This window comes from Mustela nivalis, assembly GCF_964662115.1.
Source record: "Mustela nivalis genome assembly, chromosome: 5".
NCBI lineage: Eukaryota > Metazoa > Chordata > Mammalia > Carnivora > Mustelidae > Mustela > Mustela nivalis.
This window is the reverse complement of record NC_139024.1, coordinates 154,623,321-154,642,894: the sequence shown is the minus strand read 5'-3', so window position 1 is coordinate 154,642,894 and position 19,574 is coordinate 154,623,321. Positions and strand designations below refer to the sequence as shown.

Here is a 19,574-nt window from a genome sequence, read left to right as displayed (position 1 = left end):
ATTTGTAATGAAATTTTGATGGAATATACTGGGTTTGATACTCTTCTCAGATTTTATCCCTTTCATCTATGTATTTATTAGCAAAAAGATTTTTATATTATTATTTTATCTTTTTAATGTATGCAACACCTACAGTATAATCTCTTCTCCCTGATAATGGTGACTTGTGTCTTTTCTCTTTACTTTTTTCTTGACCAGTAAAATCACTAGAGGCTTTTTGATTTTGTTTGGTCTTTTCAAAGAACTAATTTTAAGCAGATTATATTAAACAGATCTTTATTATATGTTTTCTATCTTATAAAATTCTTTTTATTATTTCCTTTTTCTTTCTTTGAGTTTATTTTGCAGTTCTTTTTTTTTTTTTTTTTTTTTTTTTTTTTTGCAGTTCTTTTTCTAAGTGCTTGGACTCAATTTTTAGCCCATTAAATTTCACTTTCTTCTCTTCTAATGTCAGTGTTTCCCTCTACATCCTGGTTATGTTTTTATTATTATTTAGTGCTAAATAATTTCTGATCTATTGTGATTTATTTTTGACCAACATATTATATTAAAATGTCTCTTACTTTCCAACCATGAGTTTTACTAGTTATCATTGTTTTTGATTCTGAACATAGTTGCATTATGATATAAGCAACCTTGTATCTCTTATATGATATTATTCCTTGGAAATTTGTAGAGATGAAGCCAGTGTGTGATCAATTATTATAACTCTTATATGTGTGCAGGAAAATTATGTATATTCAGCAGTTGTTGAGTGGTATGTTATATATGATACCTATATCTATATCTCTATCTATGTCTTTTTTTTTTTTTTTTTGGCTTATTTAAAACAGGGAAGTAAGTCTGACCCCTGTTATTCTACCTTGACCAGAAGTAGAAATACATGTGTCATTCTTAATGCTAATGTTTCCTACTCATTTTTGGTTTTAATTTACGTTTCTCTGATGCCTAATGATAATGTTGGGCACTTTTTCATGCGCTTATTGACCTTTTGTGTGTGTGTGTGTGTGTGTGTGTGTGTGTGCGCGCGCGCGCGCGCACGGGGACAATCTTCATTGGGGGAGGTTTGGTAGTTTTGATTCAAACCGTCTTCATCATTACTTTTTTTTTTTTCTCTTGACATGTGCCAACATTTATTCGTACCTTTGGGGGCTACTGTTCCTTTGACAACGGCTCAAGTTAGTTTGGAACGACCCATCTCAATACAACATTCTCTCTAAGGCCACTTAGAGCCTAGGGAAGGTGCTGCCCTCTCTCCAGGGCGGGATAGGGGCCCAGCGCTCGGGGTGAGGACAAGGGGCGGGCGGCGAGGGCGCGCGCGGCAGCGGGGGCGCGCGCGGGGCGAGGACGCGGGACGGGAGGCGAGCGCGCGAGTAGCCCTCGGGCGCGCGGGGCCGGGCGCGCAGGGCGGGGCGAGCGCACGCGGGGCTGCGAGGGCGCGCGCGGGTAGGCACAGCGGCTGCGCGCGGGGCGACGAGGGACGCACCGAGCGGCGCGCCCTACTCGGCGTGAGGCGCTCGAGCCCGGCCGCGGATGGCGGGCCTCGGCGAGGCGGTGCAGGCGGGCTCGCAGACGTCTCCATGTCGCCTGCCGCGCGTGACGCGCCGCGGAGGAGCCTTTCCCGAGGTAATGGGACGAGGAGGAGCCTTCCCGAGTTCTCCATGCTCGCGCCCGGGCTGCGCGGAGACGGGACTCCCTTTTCCCACGCGGAGCCTGGCTCCTCGGGAGGATGCTGTTTCCTGGTCCCTGGGCTCTCTGCCTCCCTCGCGCCCCTCGGCCTGCAGCCGCGCTCCCGCGGCGCCGGCTTCTCCGGCACGAGCCTGGCGGCCGCTGCCTCCAGGAACCCTCCCTCGCTTCCCGCGACGAGGCCCGCGTGGGGGCGCGTCTGCTGCGCCCTCCTGAGACGGATTAAAATACGTTTTAATCTGCTGCTGCTTTCAGTTACTGAGGGGAGCATTTTAAAATCTGTGATTTTGAATTCGCCCGTGACTCCTTTTAGTGTCGCCAGTATGTCTTGAGGCTGTTAGTGGTGCATGTAAACCGAAAATCACGGGCGTTTCTGGGGCGCCCGGGGGGCTCCGTCGGTGAAGCGTCTGTTTTCCGCTCTGGTCGTGACGCGGGGGTCCTGGGCTGGAGCGCTGGGTGGGGGGAAGGGGGGTCCCTGCTCAGGGGGGAGTCGGCTTCTCCCTCCGTCCGCACCCCAGCTCATGGTCTGTCTCTGGCTTTGTCGCTTGCTGTCTCTCAAATAAGTAAAAAAGTATCTTCAAAAAGTAAAATTATGGTTTCTGATGAATTGTTCTCTTTATCTTTATGAAATGGCTCTCTTTGGCAATGCTTGTTATTACGACACGTTTTCTTTATTGTTAATATGGCTGTGTCCGTATTCTCTGCTTAGAGTTTGCTTGATCACTTTTATATATACATTGCTGATGTATAAATACGTGAACACTTATTTCAGGCCTCAGGCCATAATTGGATTAAGGGTAACACTGTGGACTTTCTCATGCAATCTGGTTTTGTTTTTGTTTTTTTGCTTTGTTTTTTGTTTCTTTTGCTTTGTTGACCCTTGTTTATGGTACTTTAATAATGGAGTACAATCTGTAGCTTGATGCGTTGGAACTTTGCCTGCAGAAATTATCATTAGCTGAGTTAGAGGTGGAGCCCTCCAGACAGGATCTGCATTTCCCTCTCCCCGGTCTGTGGGATCTACTCCTCTAGGTTATTCTTACCTAAATGTTCAGCAAGAGGATGGCCCAGTTCCCCCAGCCGGTGTGAATTCAGGCTGAAAACACTCGTGAAGGCTAGCTTCTGTTTTTTTTTTTTTTTTTTTTTTTCCTCTTTCCTACTTAGCATTAAAATTTGATCTAATAAATTTTCTTGCTCATCTTGAGCTGGGGTTGAGATGGGAGAAGTGGGAGATTGAGGAGCAAAACCAATTTATGTCTACATTCATTTTTTTTTAAAGATTTTATGTATTTATTTGACAGAGATCACAAGTAGGCAGAGAGGCAGGCAGAGAGAGAGAGAGAGGCAAGCAGGCTTCCTGCTGAACAGAGAGCCCGATGCGGGACTCGATCCCAGGACCCTGAGATCATGACCTGAGCCGAAGGCAGAGGCTTTAACCCACTGAGTCACCCAGACACCCTGTCTACATTCATTCTTAAATTGATGGTTTTAGCCACTGGGATCGCTTTTGGGGGGAAGATCTTCGTTAGACTCCTCAGCTGGGGAGACTCTGGGCTGTGTCTCATGAGCCATTTGAGGCCTTGAATGCAAACTTCGGTGTCTGTCTCCATCCTCCTTGTTTGGGAAAAGGCTGGCTACAGTCTTATCTGTATTCAATCCCTGACTTGAGAATTCCTTACTTTTGTGACAGGTTATTGACTCTCTTAAGATTGTCAGATTTTTAGTTGTTTTTAACAAGAGAATTCATTCAGGTGTTCAGCCCATCACCTTACTGGAAACAGAAGGTTTTTTGAAATATGTATTTTTTTAAAGATTTTATTTATTTATTTGACAGAGCATGGATGAGAGAGAGCGAGAGAGCACAAGCAGGTGGAGTGGGAGAGGGAGAAGCAGGTTCTGCACTGAGCAAGGAGCCTGATGGAGGGCTCAATCCCAGAGCCCCAGGATCATGACCTAAGCCGAAGGCAGATGCTTAACTAACTGAGCCACCCAGGCACCCCTGGAAACAGAATCTAAATTTAGCACATGGCACCTCAAGCTCTGTTAGGCTGCTTATTTATGCTTTTTTTCCTCTCACATAATTAGAAATGTCAGTATAATTGAGAATGTTTGTTTCCTTTAAGTTCCATGACTAGAAATTAGGAAGGAAATTAACCACGGCTTTAGTGGTTAAGTGTATGGTAACCATTTCAGGAGTGTTCCTAGCTTGGGTCAGTTTTTAAAAATGCTGCCACAAAGTTTTGAAGAAGATACCACAAGTCACTTCCATCTGTTAATTTGAAACTGGCCCAGTAAACTTAACATTTTTATTTTTAGCTTTTGTCTCCTTTCAGTTTATACTTCTGTTGTTGTAGGCTTCTTCCAAAACAAAAATCTCACAAACAAGCTATGGTGGGCTGATGATTGCCCTTAACCCCCAAAAGGTATGTCTATGGGAGCCTCTGAATGTTGATCTAGTTTGGGGAAGAAGAGGATCTTTGTAGACATAATTAAGGATCTTGAGATCATCCTGAATTATCTGGGTGTACCCTAATACAATGGCCAAGGATTTTTGAGGCAAAGGCACAGACGTAGACACAGAGGAGACACAGAGTGAAGGTGGTGTGAAGACAGAGCCGGAGGGAGACCAAAATGATAAATCTGCAGAAGCTAGGAGAAAGGCACAGACACGCCTTTACAGCTCCCAGTGGGAGCCAGCCCTGCTGACACCTTGATTTCAGACTCCTGGCTTCTAGAATGGTGAGGGGATGCATCATTTCTGTTATTTTAAGCTGCCTGGTTTGTGAGAACTTGTTTCAGCAGCCCTAGGAAACTAATAACTAGTTGTACACATTGTCCCTACACCCGTAAGTTTTAAAAGACTACAGTCTAGTTTGCCATCAATTATGGTTAAAAAAAAAAATGGCAATGAGCTGAGAGAACCAGAATGGGACTTCAGAACAAGTAGAAAGCTTTTCTTAATTCTCAGCATTACTTTTTAACTGCGTTGCATTCAGGTTTGGCCCTTGCCATCAGCGCCCTCTCCTTCCTCATCTTTAAATAGTATTTTTAATGTTTGACCCTCCTGTCCCGTCCTTCATGCCTCCCCCAACCCATACACATTGAAAAAAGCCTCTCTGAAACGTCTGCAGTGACTCTGAACTTGGCAGAAGAGTCATTTTTATCCAGGAAGACCAACAAAAAAAGAGTTCCTAGATTTTGGATAGCTTTATTTATATTCCCAGCAGCTCCCTGAGGTAGGTATCGTTGGGACCATTTTATTAAAAAGGACAGTTTTTTCATTTTTCCTCAGTTAGAATCAATGAACTGGAACCAGAAGGAGCCTTGGAGCTGTTGGCCTGACTGTTTTATTGACTTGTTAAACAGTTCTGTGTGACTCTGATGTCCCAGATTCTAAGAAAGCACTAACATGAAAAGATATACCCCTCCAGTTTCACTGCAGCTTCTTTATAATAGCCCAGACCAAACAGGAAGCAACGTAAGTGTCCAACTATGGTTGAATGGGTAAAATGTGGTATTATAGAATACCAGTGGAATATTATTCAGTCATTAAAAAGGAAATCTTGCTATTTGTGACAGCATTGGCTGGACCTGAAAGGCACTATGTTAGGTGAATTAAGTCAGACAGAAGACAAATATCATATTATCTCACATATATGTCAAATCTAAAAAAAAAAAACCTCACAGAAAAAGATCAGATTACAGTTACTAGAGGCAGGGAGCAGGGTTGGAGAATTTGATGAAGATAGTCAAAAGGTGCAAATTTCCAGTAACAAATCCTGGGGATGTAGCATATAACACAATGGTCATATTTAATACTGCTTTATAGTGTAGCTGAGAGTTGCTAAGATAGTAAATCCTAACAGTTCTCATCACAAGGAAAAAAGTTTTTTCTTTAGTTTTTTGTATGTATATGAGATGATGGATGTTAACTAAACTTATTGTGGTGATCATTTCGCAAAATATATAGCCAAGTGATTATGCTGTACATCTTAAACTTATGCAGTGCTGTGTGTTAATTATATTATATTGTATTGTATTACAATTATATTGTAATTATATTATAATAAAACTGAAGAAAGTCAACAGGTAAACTAAATGATATACTAAAAAAATTAATTTAAAGGAAGGAAGAGTAATAGGAAGGCAGAAGAATGAGAAAGAGATAAACAGAAAACATAGTAAAATGGAGGACATAAATAATTACATTAAAAATAAATGTTCTACAGACATGTGAGTGAAGGCTTTCACTTGGACCTTCAGACCAGTCCTGCTGCTGTCAGCTGAAAGTGGATCATGAGGGAAATTTGGAAATGTCCTTATGGAAATGTCCTCTAACTTGATTGTGGCAGTGGGTCCATATCACAGACCTATGTCAAAACTCACTGAAACTAAATTTTACTTTATGCAAATGATACCCTAATAAAATTATATATATACATATATAAAATAGCATTAACTAATCCCAGTCAGCAGAATATGGAACAGAAAGATCATCATCCAAACTCCATCTGAATTCATGATCAGCAACATTTTGAGATATAATAAAGTACTTATCCCTTAAAGAAATTAAGATAGTCAAAACACGCCAGTTGGAAGAGAGATTATCATAATGTATAAAAGAATAAGACCCACTCTATGCTGTCTACAAGAAATCCACTTTATTTTATTTTATTTTTTTTAAAGATTTTATTTATTTATTTGACAGAGATCACAAGCAGGCAGAGAGGCAGGCAGAGAGAGAGAGAGAGAGAGAGAGAGAGAGAGAGAGAAGCAGGCTTCCTGCGGAGCAGAGAGCCCGATGCGGGGCTTGATCCCAGGACCCTGAGATCATGACCCGAGCCGAAAGCAGCAGCCCAAACCACTGAGCCACCCAGGCGCCCCAAGAAATCCACTTTAAACTTAATGATATAGATAAGTTAGAAGTAAAAGAATGGAAAAAAATATACCATGCAAACACCAGTCCAAGAAAGCTTAAATGGCTATATTAACAATGGAATTGGCTTCAGAGCAATAAGTACCAGGGATACAGAAGCACATTATGTCAATTTACCAAGAAGATGTAAGAATCCTAAATTTGTTTCTGTATAACAGCAGACTCTCAAATTTATGAAACAAAAATTTAATAGAACTTAAAGAAAATGGAAAGTCAGAATGACAGTTGGAGACTTCAACACTCCTTTCTCAGTAACTGCTAGAATAAGAACAGAGAAAATTTAGCAAGGATATGGAAAAACTAAGCATAAATCAACTGGATCTGAAAGACATTTAATGGAAAATCCCACCTGAAAATAGCAGAACATGCATTCTTTTCAAGAACAAACATCGACCAAGAGAGACTATGTCCTGGGTCATAAAACAAACCTTAACAAATTTTAACTATTGGGATCAGACTAGAAATCAAGAGAAATATACCTGGAAAATCTCCAAATACTTGAAAACTGAAAAACATATTGCTAAGTAATCTGTGAGCCAAAGAGGAAATATCATATGAAATTAGAAAATATTTTAAGCTAAGAAAAGAAAACAAGTATCAAAATTTGTGGGATACTAAAGAAGAGATTAGAGGGAAATTTGTAGCATTAAACATACATATTAAAAAAGAGGAAAGTTCTCACTTTAGGAAACTAGAACAAATGAGCAAAATAAACCAAAGCAAGCGGTGGAAAGGAAACAATTAAGACAAGAGCAGAAGTCCGTGAAATGAAGAGAAGAAAAGCAATAGAGGAAAAACAATGAAACAACATCACCAAGAAAAAAAAAGACAAATACCAGTATCAGCAGTGAGAGCGCTCACTGAAGATCTCACAAGTGTTAAAAATACCAATAACAAAGGAATATTATAAGTAATTCTATGTACAGAAATTTTTAAAAACTTAGATGAAATTTCCCAATTCTTTGAAAGCCACAAATACCAAAATACCAAAAATACGGACATCCCCATATCTGTACTTCTATAAGTTTCTTTGTAAGTTAAAATCTTCCAAAAAAAGAAAATCAAGGCCTAGATTATTTCACTGGCAAATTCTACCAAACACTGAATGAAGAAATAACACTGATTTAACATATTCTTTTTCAGAAATAGTGGAGGAGGAAACAGTACAACTCTTAAGATTTTGCTACCAAAAACTGACAAAGGCTATGCAAGAGAGTGTATATTAGTACTTCTCATAAACATAGGAGCAAAATTCTTAATGAAATACTGGCAAATTACATCAAGGAATATGTAGAAAGAATAATACAAAACAACCAAGTGGGGGTTTATCCCAGGAATGTAATGGTTCAATATTCAAAATTAGTCTAATCCATCATATTAACAGATAAAGAAAAAAACCCAAATGATTATATTAACTGATGCAGAAAAAGCAATTGATAAAATTCAACATATACTTCTGGTAAAATAAAAACCAAAGCAAAAACAAAAACTCTTAGCAAACTAGGAGTAAAAGAGAATTTTCCTAACCTCATTAAGGGCATCTGTAAAAATCCACAGCTAACAACACACTTGATAGAGAAAGAGTGGATAATTTCTTCTACAATGCTTAAGGAAGATAAGAATGACTGCATCATGCTGAAATTTGTAGTCAGTGGAGGAAGGCAAGAAAACTAAATAAATCAATGTAGACTGAAAGGAAGTCATAAAATATCTTTATTTCAGACACCATGACAGTCTATGTAGAAAGTCCCATAGGATTTACAAAACTAAAATCTGTAACTATGCATCTTACATTTGGGAAGATTTCATCTTCAATAGAATCATCTTACATTAAAAACATTGCAATATGATGATACATTATTTTAATTATATTATCTTGAACTTGGGCTAACTTAGAAATTTTTTTTAAAAGTGTGGATTTTAGAATTCAGTTACAAATACAGTTTAATGGATATTTATGTTAAACAATATATCAAGTGCTTTCTCTGTGTCTACTGAAATGATTATATTCTAGTCTATTAATAATTGGTTTTTATCTTTGAAACCAATCTTGCATTTCTGGTGTAAAGCATACTTGGTAATGAAGCAGTATAATTAGGGGGAGGGGATTGGTAAAATATATATAATAAAATGTGCCATTGTAACCATTTTAAATGTGCAGTTCAGTGGCATTAATTATATTCACAGTGTTGTAAAACCATCACTGCTATCTATTTCCAAAACTTTTTTTTTTCATCCCAAACATAAACTCCACCCATTAAGCAATAATTCCCCATTTATCCTACCTTCTATCCCTGGTATTATCTAGTCTACTTTTTGTCTCTATGCATTTGCTTATTGTAGATATTTCTTGTAAGAGCAGTCATACAATATTTATCCTTTTTGTCAAGTGTATTCCACTTTGCATAATGGCTTTAAAGTTCTTTTAGGTTGTATCAGAATTTCATTATTTTTTTATGGCTGAATAATATTCTGTTGTGTGGCTATATCACGTTTTGTTTATCCATTCTTTTGTTGTTGGGCAACTGAGTTATGTCCAACCTTTAACTATTGTGTATAATGCTTCAGTGAACACTAGTATGTAAATATCTGAGTCCCTGTTTTCAGTTTTCTGGGACATATACGTAGGACTGGAATTGCTGGATCCTAAAGTAATTCTACATTCAACTTTAAAGAAACCGACACACTGTTTTCCACAGTGGTTTCAACATTTCACCTTCTTACCAGGAACATACAAGGATTCCAATTTCTCTACATCTTTACAAATACTTATTTCCATTTTTGGGTTTTTTTTTCACTTTTTGGATTATATCTATCCTAGTAGGTATAAAATGATATCTTATTATGGCTTTGGTTTGCATTTCCAAATGACTAATGATGTTGACCATTTTTTATGTCCTTATTAACTACTTGTATATTTTCTTTGCATAAACATCTATTCAAGTTTTTTGCTCATTTTTAATTTGGAGTATCTTTTTTTTTTTTTTAATTTTTATTTATTTATTTATTTGAGAGACAGAGATCACAAGTAGGCAGAGAGACAGGCAGGGAGAGAGAGAGAGAGAGGAGGAAGCAGGCTCCCTGCAGAGCAGAGAGTCCCATGTGGGGCTCGATCCCAGGACCCTGGGATCATGACCTGAGCCGAAGGCAGAGGCTTTAACCCACTGAGCCACCCAGGCGCCCCTAATTTGGAGTATCTTTATTGAAGTGTAGGGGTGCTTACATATTCTGTAGATATTAACCCCTTATCAAATGTGTGATTTGCAAACATTTCTTCCACTACAATCTTTTCACTTTTTTGATAATAACCTTTGATGTACAAAAGTTTATCATCTTTGTAAAACAAAATTTATTGATTTTTTCTTTTGTTTCTATTCTTTTAGAGTCATATTTAAGAAAGCATTGCCAAATCCAAGGTCACAAAAATTTACTCTTATGTTTTATTTGAAAAGTTTGATGGTATTTAGCTCGTATATTTGAATTGTTAATCAATTTTGAGTCAATTTTTGTATATGATATGAAGTAAGGGTCTGAATTCATTTTTTGCATGTGGAAATCCAATTGTCCCAGTATCATTTGTTGGAGACATTTCTCTCTGTGTTGAAAGATATGGGCACCCTTGTCAAAAATCAGTTACCCGTGGATATATTGAGTTCATTTCTGGACTCTTAATTCTGTTCTCTTGTTCTCTATAGAAGATTGTTTAGAGGAGTGAGATCTTAAAAATAATAAATCTTCCAATCCATCGACATGGGAGGTCTTGTATTTAGTTCTTCTCTAACTTCTTTAGCAATGTTTTTTTTTTTTTTTAAAGATTTATTTATTTATTTGACAGGGATCACAAGTAGGTGGAGAAGCAGGCAGAGAGAGAGGAGGAAGCAGGCTCCCCGCTGAGCCCAATGCGGGACTCTGGGATCATGACCTGAGCTGAAGGCAGAGGCTTTAACCCACTGAGCCACCCAGGTGCCCTCTTTAGCAATGTTTGATAGTTTTCGGGGTATAAATCTTTTGCCTCTTTGGTTAATTTTGTTCCCAGGTATTTTGTTCTTCTGGATATTATTGTAAATGGAATTATTTTCTCAATTTCCTTTTCTTGATTGCTCTTAACTCACAACTGATTTTTGTTTGTTGATCTTGTACCTTGCCACTTTACTTAATTTACTTAATGTATTAGCTTTCTTGTATATTCTTTGGTTTTCTATTTATAGGGTCATGTCATTTGCAAATAGAGAAGGGTTTACTTCTTTTTTCCAATTAAATGCCTTTTATTTATTTTCCTTGCCTACTTTCTTGGATTAGAGCTTACAGCTCAATTTTTAATAGCACTGGTGAAGGCAAGCGTCCTTGTCTTTTTCGTGATCTTAGGAGGAAAGCTGTCATTCTTTCACCGCAGAGCATGATGTTATCTATGGATTTTTTGTATATAGCCTTTATCATGTTGAGGAGATTTCCTTTTATTCCTACTTTCTTTTTTTTTTTTTTTTAAAGATTTTATTTATTTATTTGACAGAGAGGGATCACAAGTAGGCAGAGAGGCAGGCAGAGAGAGAGAGAGAGAGAGGAGGAAGCAGGCTCCCTGCTGAGCAGAGAGCCCAATGCGGGACTCGATCCCAGGACCCTGAGATCATGACCTGAGCCAAGGCAGCGGCTTAACCCACTGTGCCACCCAGGCGCCCCTTTTATTCCTACTTTACTGTGTGTGTTTATCATGAAGGGATACTGAATTTTGTAAAATGCCTTTTCTGCATCATTTGAGATGATTATGTCCCCCCCCACTTTATTCTATTAATGTGGTGAAATTTACTTATGGATTGCTTTATGTTGAACCACTCTTTTGCATTCCTGAATCACACCTGGTATATAATCATTTTAATATACTGTTGAATATTTTTTGCTGATGTTTTGTTGAGGATTTTTACATCTGTGTTCATAAGGAATACTGGTCTATAATTTTCTTTTATTGTAACATCTTTTTTAAATTTATTTTTGAAGAATAGTTGACACATGTTATATTAGTCTCAGGTGTCTGATAGAATGGTTTGATGATTCTGTACATTATTTAGTGCTCACCAAGATAAATATAGTTACTATCTGTCATCATACAACATTATTACCGTATTATTTACTATACAACCTATGCTGTACTTCTCATCGGTATGACATTTTTTTTTTTTTTTTTTTAACAGCTGGCAGTTTGTGCCTCTTAATTCCCTTCACCTACCTGGTTTGGTATCAGGGTAATATTGACCTCGGCATGAATTAGGAAGTGTTTCTCTCTGTTTTTGGAGAGTTTGAGAATGATGATGTTTTCTATTTTCTTTTTAAGTTGGTTTAAGCAATTTGCTTGTTCCTGGGAATTGTCCATTCCACTAAGTTTTTAAATTTGTTATTGTATAATTGTTCATAGTTTTATCTTATAATTGTTTTTATTTCTTTAAGATGGGTAGTTATGTGCCTGTTTTGTTTATGATTTTAGGTTTCTGTGTCTTTTTTAATTCTTTTTCTAGCTAAAGGTTGTCAATTTTGTTGATCTTTTCAAAGAACCAACTTTTGGTTTCATAGATTCTCTCTACTGATGTCTCTTCTTTTTTATATAAATGTTAGAGCTATCAGTTTTCCTCTGAGCATGGCCTTTACTAAGCAAGTAACATTCCATGGGTTTTATATGTTGAGTTTTTGTTTTCATTTTATCACTCTTTTCTCATTTCTCTTGTAGTTTCTTTGATTTATTAAGAGAGTGTCATTATAGTTAGTATTTAATTATCTCTAAATACATCTATAGGTTCAATGCAATGCCCATCAAAATCCTGGCAGAGTTTTTTGTACATATAGACAGCCAACTATAAGATTTATAAGGAAAAACAAAGGAACTAGAATAGCCAAAACAATTTTGGAAAAGAATAAATTTGGAGGGACCACACTACCGTATTTTAAGACGTGGTATAAAGCTACAGTAATCAAGACAGCATGATATCGACAAAAGGATAAACACTAGATCAATGGAACAGAGTAGAGAATCCAGAAATAGATCCACACAAATATAAACAATTGATTTCTGACAAAGGTGCAAAAACAATTCAACAGAAAAAGATAGCTTTTCAATAAATATTATTAGAGCAGTTGGACATTCATATGCAAAAAAATAAATCTTGATTTAGACCTCACATTGTATACCAAAAAATAAGCCAAAATGGATCAAAGACCTAAATGCAAATGTAAAACTATAAAATTTTAGAGGAAAGTGTAGGAGAAAATCTCGTAACGTTCAGTTAGGGAAAACCTTCTTATCTATAATACCAAGAGCACAATCCATAGAGAAAAGTTTAATGTATTAGACTTTGTCAAAAATATGTTTTGTTCTCTATAAAAGTCACTGTTAAGAAAATAAAAAGACAAACTAAAGACTGTGAGAAAATATTTGCAAATCAAATATCTGACTATTTTCAACATTTTGAGGAACCTCCATGCTGTTTTCCAGAGTGGCTGCACCAGCTTGCATTCCCACCAACAGTGTAGGAGGTTTCCCCTTTCTCCGAATCCTCGCCAGCATCTGTCATTTCCTGACTTGTTGATTTTAGCCATTCTGACTGGTGTGAGGTGATATCGCATTGTGGTTTTGATTTGTATTTCCCTGATGCCGAGTGATATGGAGCACTTTTTCATGTGTCTGTTGGCCATCTGGATGTCTTCTTTGCAGAAATGTCTGCTCATGTCCTCTGCCCATTTCTTGATTGGATTATTTGTTCTCTGACAATCTCACAAAACAAACTGAGGGTTGCTGGGGGGAGGGGGTTTGGGAGAAGGGGGTGGGATTATGGACATTGGGGAGGGTATGTGCTTGGGTGAGTGCTGTGAAGTGTGTAAACCTGGTGATTCACAGACCTGTACCCCTGGGGATAAAAATATATGTTTATAAAAAATAAAAAATTAATAATAAAAAAAAATCTGACTAACCGCTTGTATCAGAAATTATAATGATCTCTCAAAAATCAGTGTCAGGAAACAACAGCCCAATAATAGCTGGGCAGAACATTTGGATATGTGCTTCGCCAATGAAGACATACAGATGCAAATAAACTTAAGAAATGATGTATGCCTGGGTGTACATCATTGTACATGATGGGCGCCTGGGTGGCTCAGAGGGTTAAGCCTCTGCCTTCGGCCCAGGTCTTGATCTCAGGGTCTTGGGATTGAGCCCCACATTGGGCTCTCTGCTCAGCAGGGAGCCTGCTTCCTCCTCTCTCTCTGCCTGCCTCTCTGCCTACTTGTGATCTCTGTCTGTCAAATAAATAAATAAAATCTTAAAAAAAAATGATGTACTCATATCAGTAGCCATTAGGAAATGCAGATTGATTAAAACCACAGTGAAATAACAAAGCTTTGAAAAATTGGCAATATCTAGTTATGGTAAGGATGCATATGAATAGGACCTCTCACAAATCGTTGGGAATTCAAAGTGGTGTGGAAAACAGTTTGACTGTTTCTTTAAATATGCATTATCGGATGACCGAGGAATTCCATTTCTGGGTATTCGACCTAGAGAAATTAAACTTTTATTCGCACCAGAACTGTACACAGATAATAGCAGCTCTAGTCATAATTATCACATCAACTCAAACATTAGTCAACAGGTGAATGGATGAATAGGCCATAGAATACAAAAAAAAAGTAAATATTGTTACATACAACAGCATGGATAAATCTCAGAGACATCGTCCTAAGTGAAGGAAGACGGTTTCAAAAGGTGACGTATTATGTGATTCTATTATTATGGCATTCTGGAAAAGACAGAACTGTAAGGGAGGAGAACAGATCAGTGGTTGTCAGGGGTTGGGCTGGGGGAGGGTTTTTGACTGAAATGGGACAACATGAGTGAGTTTGGGGGTGATAAGAGCTCTGTACATGCATTGTGGTGGTGGTTGCACAAAATTCCACATGTGTTAAAATTCATAGAGCCATTCGCAAAAAGTGTGAATATGGAATGTAAATGGATTTTTTAAAAAAGATTTTACTTATTTATTTGACAGACAAAGATCACAAGTAGGCAGAGAGGCAGGCAGAGAGAGAGGAAGGGAAGCAGGCTCCCTGCTGAGCAGAGAGCCCGATGTGGGGCTCCATCCCAGGACCCTGGGATCATGACCTGAGCCGAAGGCAGAGGTTTTAACCCACTGAGCCACCCAGGCGCCCCGAAATGGATTTTTTTTAATTTATAAAAAAGCAAATAAAAGCAAATAGCTGTCTTAACACCTTCAGCCATGGTAGTAAAGCTAGCATATTGGTGTAAGCCATACTTGGGATGCAATCAAGCTGCATAATTCATAGAACTCATAACCCCTTAGGAAAACAATATGGATGATCTATCCATTTTTTCATATGGGAAGCATAGTTTTATTATTTGAAATGTTAATATCCTATAGGTATTTTAATTTTGCTTTTATAAGATTCTGTAATTGCATACAGCATTTATTTTATCCTGAGTACATGTGGTGACTCAGCCTCTGTCATATTGTCTTTATAAGCAAGTAACAGTACCATCTGCTTCATGATCATCCTTCTTTTCACCCCTCCCAGGAGTACTTTGTGGACAAAGAGCAGGGACTGCCTTTCTGCAGACAGGGAATGCACATGCCATCATACTCAGGAGGAAATTATTGTAATAGTTTACTTATCTGCATTTGTTGAGTATTACAAACTCATTATAAATTTATGGGATAACAAACCAGTCCTCAAGATAAGTTTTTGTAATGATATCCTGTAAGGACTGGCCAAAATTTCCCATCGGTTAAAGGCAGCACCGTAGAAGAAATCATGTCTGTGGAATTCAGGTTCTCCTCCTACCACTTATTAGAAGCAATTAATTGACTTCTATAGGCTTTGTTTGTCTCATCATTAAAGCATGACTGTTTTCACTTTGAAGTTCTATGTTCTCTGATGCACCTACATGTGTTTAATTACTTACTACATCAGATGGCTGGTGTGTTTCCTTTCTTTTAGCCTCGTTGACATTATTTAGCTTCTTCATAGGGTTCTAATAATCCTTTTGGAAAGACTGACCTGAGATTAAAAAATAATTCCTTGAGATGAATGTTATTCATTATGGATTCATTTATCGTTTATTGAGCAGCACTATTCTAAATTCTAGAGAAACAGAGATGGAATGATTATCTTCAGAGCTATAGTCTGTCCACTGGAAGAGAAAAACAATTATAATACAGAATGCTAAGTGTTATGATACCCATGTGTTCCGGAGGCAATGGGATAGAGATGGGGTCAGAGAAGGATGACTGGGTGAGACACGGAGCTCAGTTTTGAAGTATGAGTGGACACTGACCAGCAGAGACAGAGAGATGCTGAGCTGAGAGAGGACAGCACAGGATAGGGGATCACAGCTGGCGTGCTCGGGCAAGCCAGACCGTGGACTGCATGGTGTGTGTGTCCCACACATGGCTTGGATTTTTTTTTTTTTTAAGATTTTATTTATTTGTCAGAGAGAGAGGGAGAGAGAGTGAGCACAGGCAGACAGAATGGCAGGCAGAGGCAGAGGGAGAAGCAGGCTCCCTGCCGAGCAAGGAGCCCAATGTGGGACTCGATCCTAGGACGCTGGGATCATGACCTGAGCCGAAGGCAGCCGCTTAACCAACTGAGCCACCCAGGCGTCCCATGGCTTGGATCTTATCCAGAAGGGATGAGGAGCCCAATGAAGGAGTCCAGTGAGGAACAAGGATGTGGTCAGAGGTGTCCTGGGGAGGTTCGGTTGTGTGTCTGTGTGGTGGGAAGGGAAACAGGAATGTGGATTCTGGAGACCAGTTTGAGAACCATCACAGGGATCTAGGAAGGCAAGAGTGACAGTTCGGATTGAGAAGAGAATACAGATTCAAGAGGTGTTAAAGAGGTTGAACTCTCAAGCACTTGGAGAAGAACCAGGTGTAGTGGTTACTTGATTACATGACACTTGGCTACTGAATATGCTGCCTTTTAAAGTCATTGCAAGCCACTCTTCTGTGTGTACATAATGGGCACATGTTTCTCTCGGTACTGACGGTACCCGTCCAGGGGAGCCACTCGGTACTGGTTTTATTATTATCTTAGAGGGAGACAGAGAAGAATCAGGAAGTGACAGTTTTGTGAACACCACACATTATGGTTTAGGAAGAGTGATCTGATGGTATCATGGTTTGGAGATGAGACTGGAAGCAGGGAGACCAGTTAGCGAACCATGTTGAGATGAGAAGGGATGGAGGCCCTGCTTCAAATTATGTTCTTCCCCCGTGGGGGGACGTCAGTGGAGGACATTAGCGCGAGTAGGAAGGGGAAAAGCTACTCACATCTGTGGGTGGAGTGACATTTGGACTCAGGTCTATAGAGTGGATTCCCGGGTCATAGATAACATGAGTCACCCTGATGCTGTAGAAATACAAATGTTTGCATATGCTTTGTATTTGTCTGTCTGACTAAAATTATCTGTCCGGTCTAAGTAACCAGGTTGTAGCTCAAGAAAGTGAAATTCCCTTTACCAGAAATGTCTGTCTTCATAATCCATGTCCGATGAAACACAGTGACAAAGCCTTATCTCTGGATCTTCACTTTTCTGCCCCATTTCACCGCCATCTCCTTCCCATAGGACATTGCAATGATGATTTCCAGAGAGGTTGTTGTTTGGAATTGAATGTGGGAGATGCTCCGCTCTGATCAGTGGCAGCACAGAGACTAGATCTCAGCGGGTGGTTTAACTGAGCATTTGTGTACTTTTAACATTGGTAGACTTTTGATGGTTTTGAGAGGACTTTTATTTAAAAAAAATTTTTTTTTTGCTTATGAATAATAGAAATTTACTTCTCAGGAGGTTGTAAACCCCAAGATCAAGGTGCAGATTCAAAGTCTAATGAGAGCCAGCTTCCTGGCTTTTCAGACTTTGCCCCCAAAGTGGGGGAGAAGCTTCTCCTTGGGGCCTCCCAGGATGGCGCAGCCCAGCTCTGGCTGTGTGGTAGAGAGCTGGGGAGGATACTGCTGTCCAGTGGGGTGACCTTGGGCAAGTCATCTGACCCTACAAAGTCTTAGTTACCTTCTCTCAAAACTGAGATCATTAATAGCAGCTATCTCATTAGAGTATTGTGAGGATAAAATTAACTAGTTCATGTTAAGCACTTAGTATTATTCCTGCCTAATAATATTTAGTCCTGTATGTATTTAATATTAAAAACAAGAGTTTGTTCTTCCCGCCTATTTAAAATAGTTGGTTTTGGCACATCTAACTTTAATTCCAACCACCATATGATTATACTTAAAAACAAAGTACAAACAAAGTAGACTTAAAAACAATATCTTTGACTAATTATTCTTCCCTAAATAGGGACATTAGGCCAAGTATAGTCTTTATTTTTCCATGGGGTAAGTAGAGGGGCCTGGGAAGTGCAAATGTAGAGAAAAAAGAAAAAAAATTCTAGCATTGTTCTTTTTTCTTTTTCTTTTTTTTTTTTTTTTAAGATTTTATTTATTTATTTGACAGAGAGATCACAAGTAGGCAGAGAGACAGGCAGAGAGAGAGAGGGAAGCAGGCTTCCCACTGAGCAGAGAGCCCAATGCAGGGCTCAGTCCCAGGACCCTGAGATCATGACCTGAGTGGAAGGCAGAGGCTTATTCCACTGAGCCACCCAGGTGCCCCTCTAGTATCGTTCTAATTAGACTGTGCATCTGAGAATAAATTGCTTTATTACGTGGGCATATTCTTATTTCTCAGGTATAGTAAGGAAACAAACATCAAAAATGACCCAAATGAACTTAAGAATCTGATCAAGAGCAATTCAAGAAGAGTTAGCGTTACTGTTACAGTCGTATATTTTTATAAATACTTGTCTTGAGCCAAATGAAACCGTGAGTCCCTCATCCTTACATAGAAACCTCACGGGCCTGGTGGAGAGCCGTGCTCACAGTTACCAGAGGCAACCTGTAGCCAGCCTCCCCACTGCAAAGTCAGCGTGAACCGTGTAATTGGTTCGGACATTTGCTGACTTCCTGTGTCAGACCAGTTGCTGAATCCAGTCCATTCTCCTTCGTAAATCCCTCATAAAACTCGCCTCTGGCCTTTTCTGCCATGGCCTTCATTCACCTCACATTGGTAGCCTCGATCCCCACAGTGGCCCTGGACTGGTCTGTGCCTCCCCCCCTGCTCTCCCTCGAGCCGTCCTCTGTGCCAGCTGGTTTCAGTCTACTGATCAAAATCCATGGTGAATTTTGGTGGGTTGTATGATCAATGGCATTGATTACAACCCTCATTTTTACAAAGTTGAACCAAACAGAATAGAATATACCTGAGTACGTTGCATATAACCAAGGTATGTATGATTTCAGGAAATTTTGGTTTGGGTACCTTGGTGGACCCCCAGGGTCCTGATATAAAAATGTTAATACTTACAGGAGTTATAGGCAAAAAGTTTGGAAGTCCCCAGTCTATATAGCTTTAAGAGTAACCTTTTTATTTTTATTTATTTTTATTTTTTTTTTAAAGATTTTATTTATTTATTTGACAGAGAGAGATCACAGCAGGCAGAGAGAGAGGAAGGGAAGCAGGCCCCCTGCTGAGCAGAGAGCCCGATGTGGGACTCGATCCCAGGACCCTGAGATCATGACCTGAGCCGAAGGCAGTGGCCCAACCCACTGAGCCACCCAGGCGCCGCAAGAGTAGCCTTTTTAAAATGCAAAACTGTTTCTGTTCCTCCCTGCTTACATTTCTTTAGGATCTCCCCAGTGCCTCTAGGATAAAAGCAGTTTTTAGTCCCCAGGTCAAGGCTAAGAGAGGTTTTTAATTATTCCAGTGTTAGTAGGGCATTCAAGAGCCTTCATCATTCAGCATTTGCTCCCCATCTTCTTGACCCAGTCCTCCAGATGTGTCCTACAGCAGTAATTCCCACACCTTAGTGAATATTGGAATAACCTGAGGAACTTGGATTAAATC

The 19,574-nt window shown here is 39.2% G+C and overlaps 1 protein-coding gene across 1 annotated transcript in view; it reads left to right on the top strand.

Annotated features, from left to right (window-relative positions):
• Positions 1 to 1,557: 1,557 nt before the first annotated feature.
• The window catches only part of RIPOR2 (RHO family interacting cell polarization regulator 2), a 202,390-nt gene continuing 184,373 nt past the window's right edge, over positions 1,558 to 19,574 (top strand). Inside the window, exon 1 of the mRNA XM_082731473.1 lies at positions 1,558 to 1,626. The gene's annotated coding sequence lies outside the window, so the exon portion shown is untranslated. The remainder of the gene's footprint in view (positions 1,627 to 19,574) is intronic.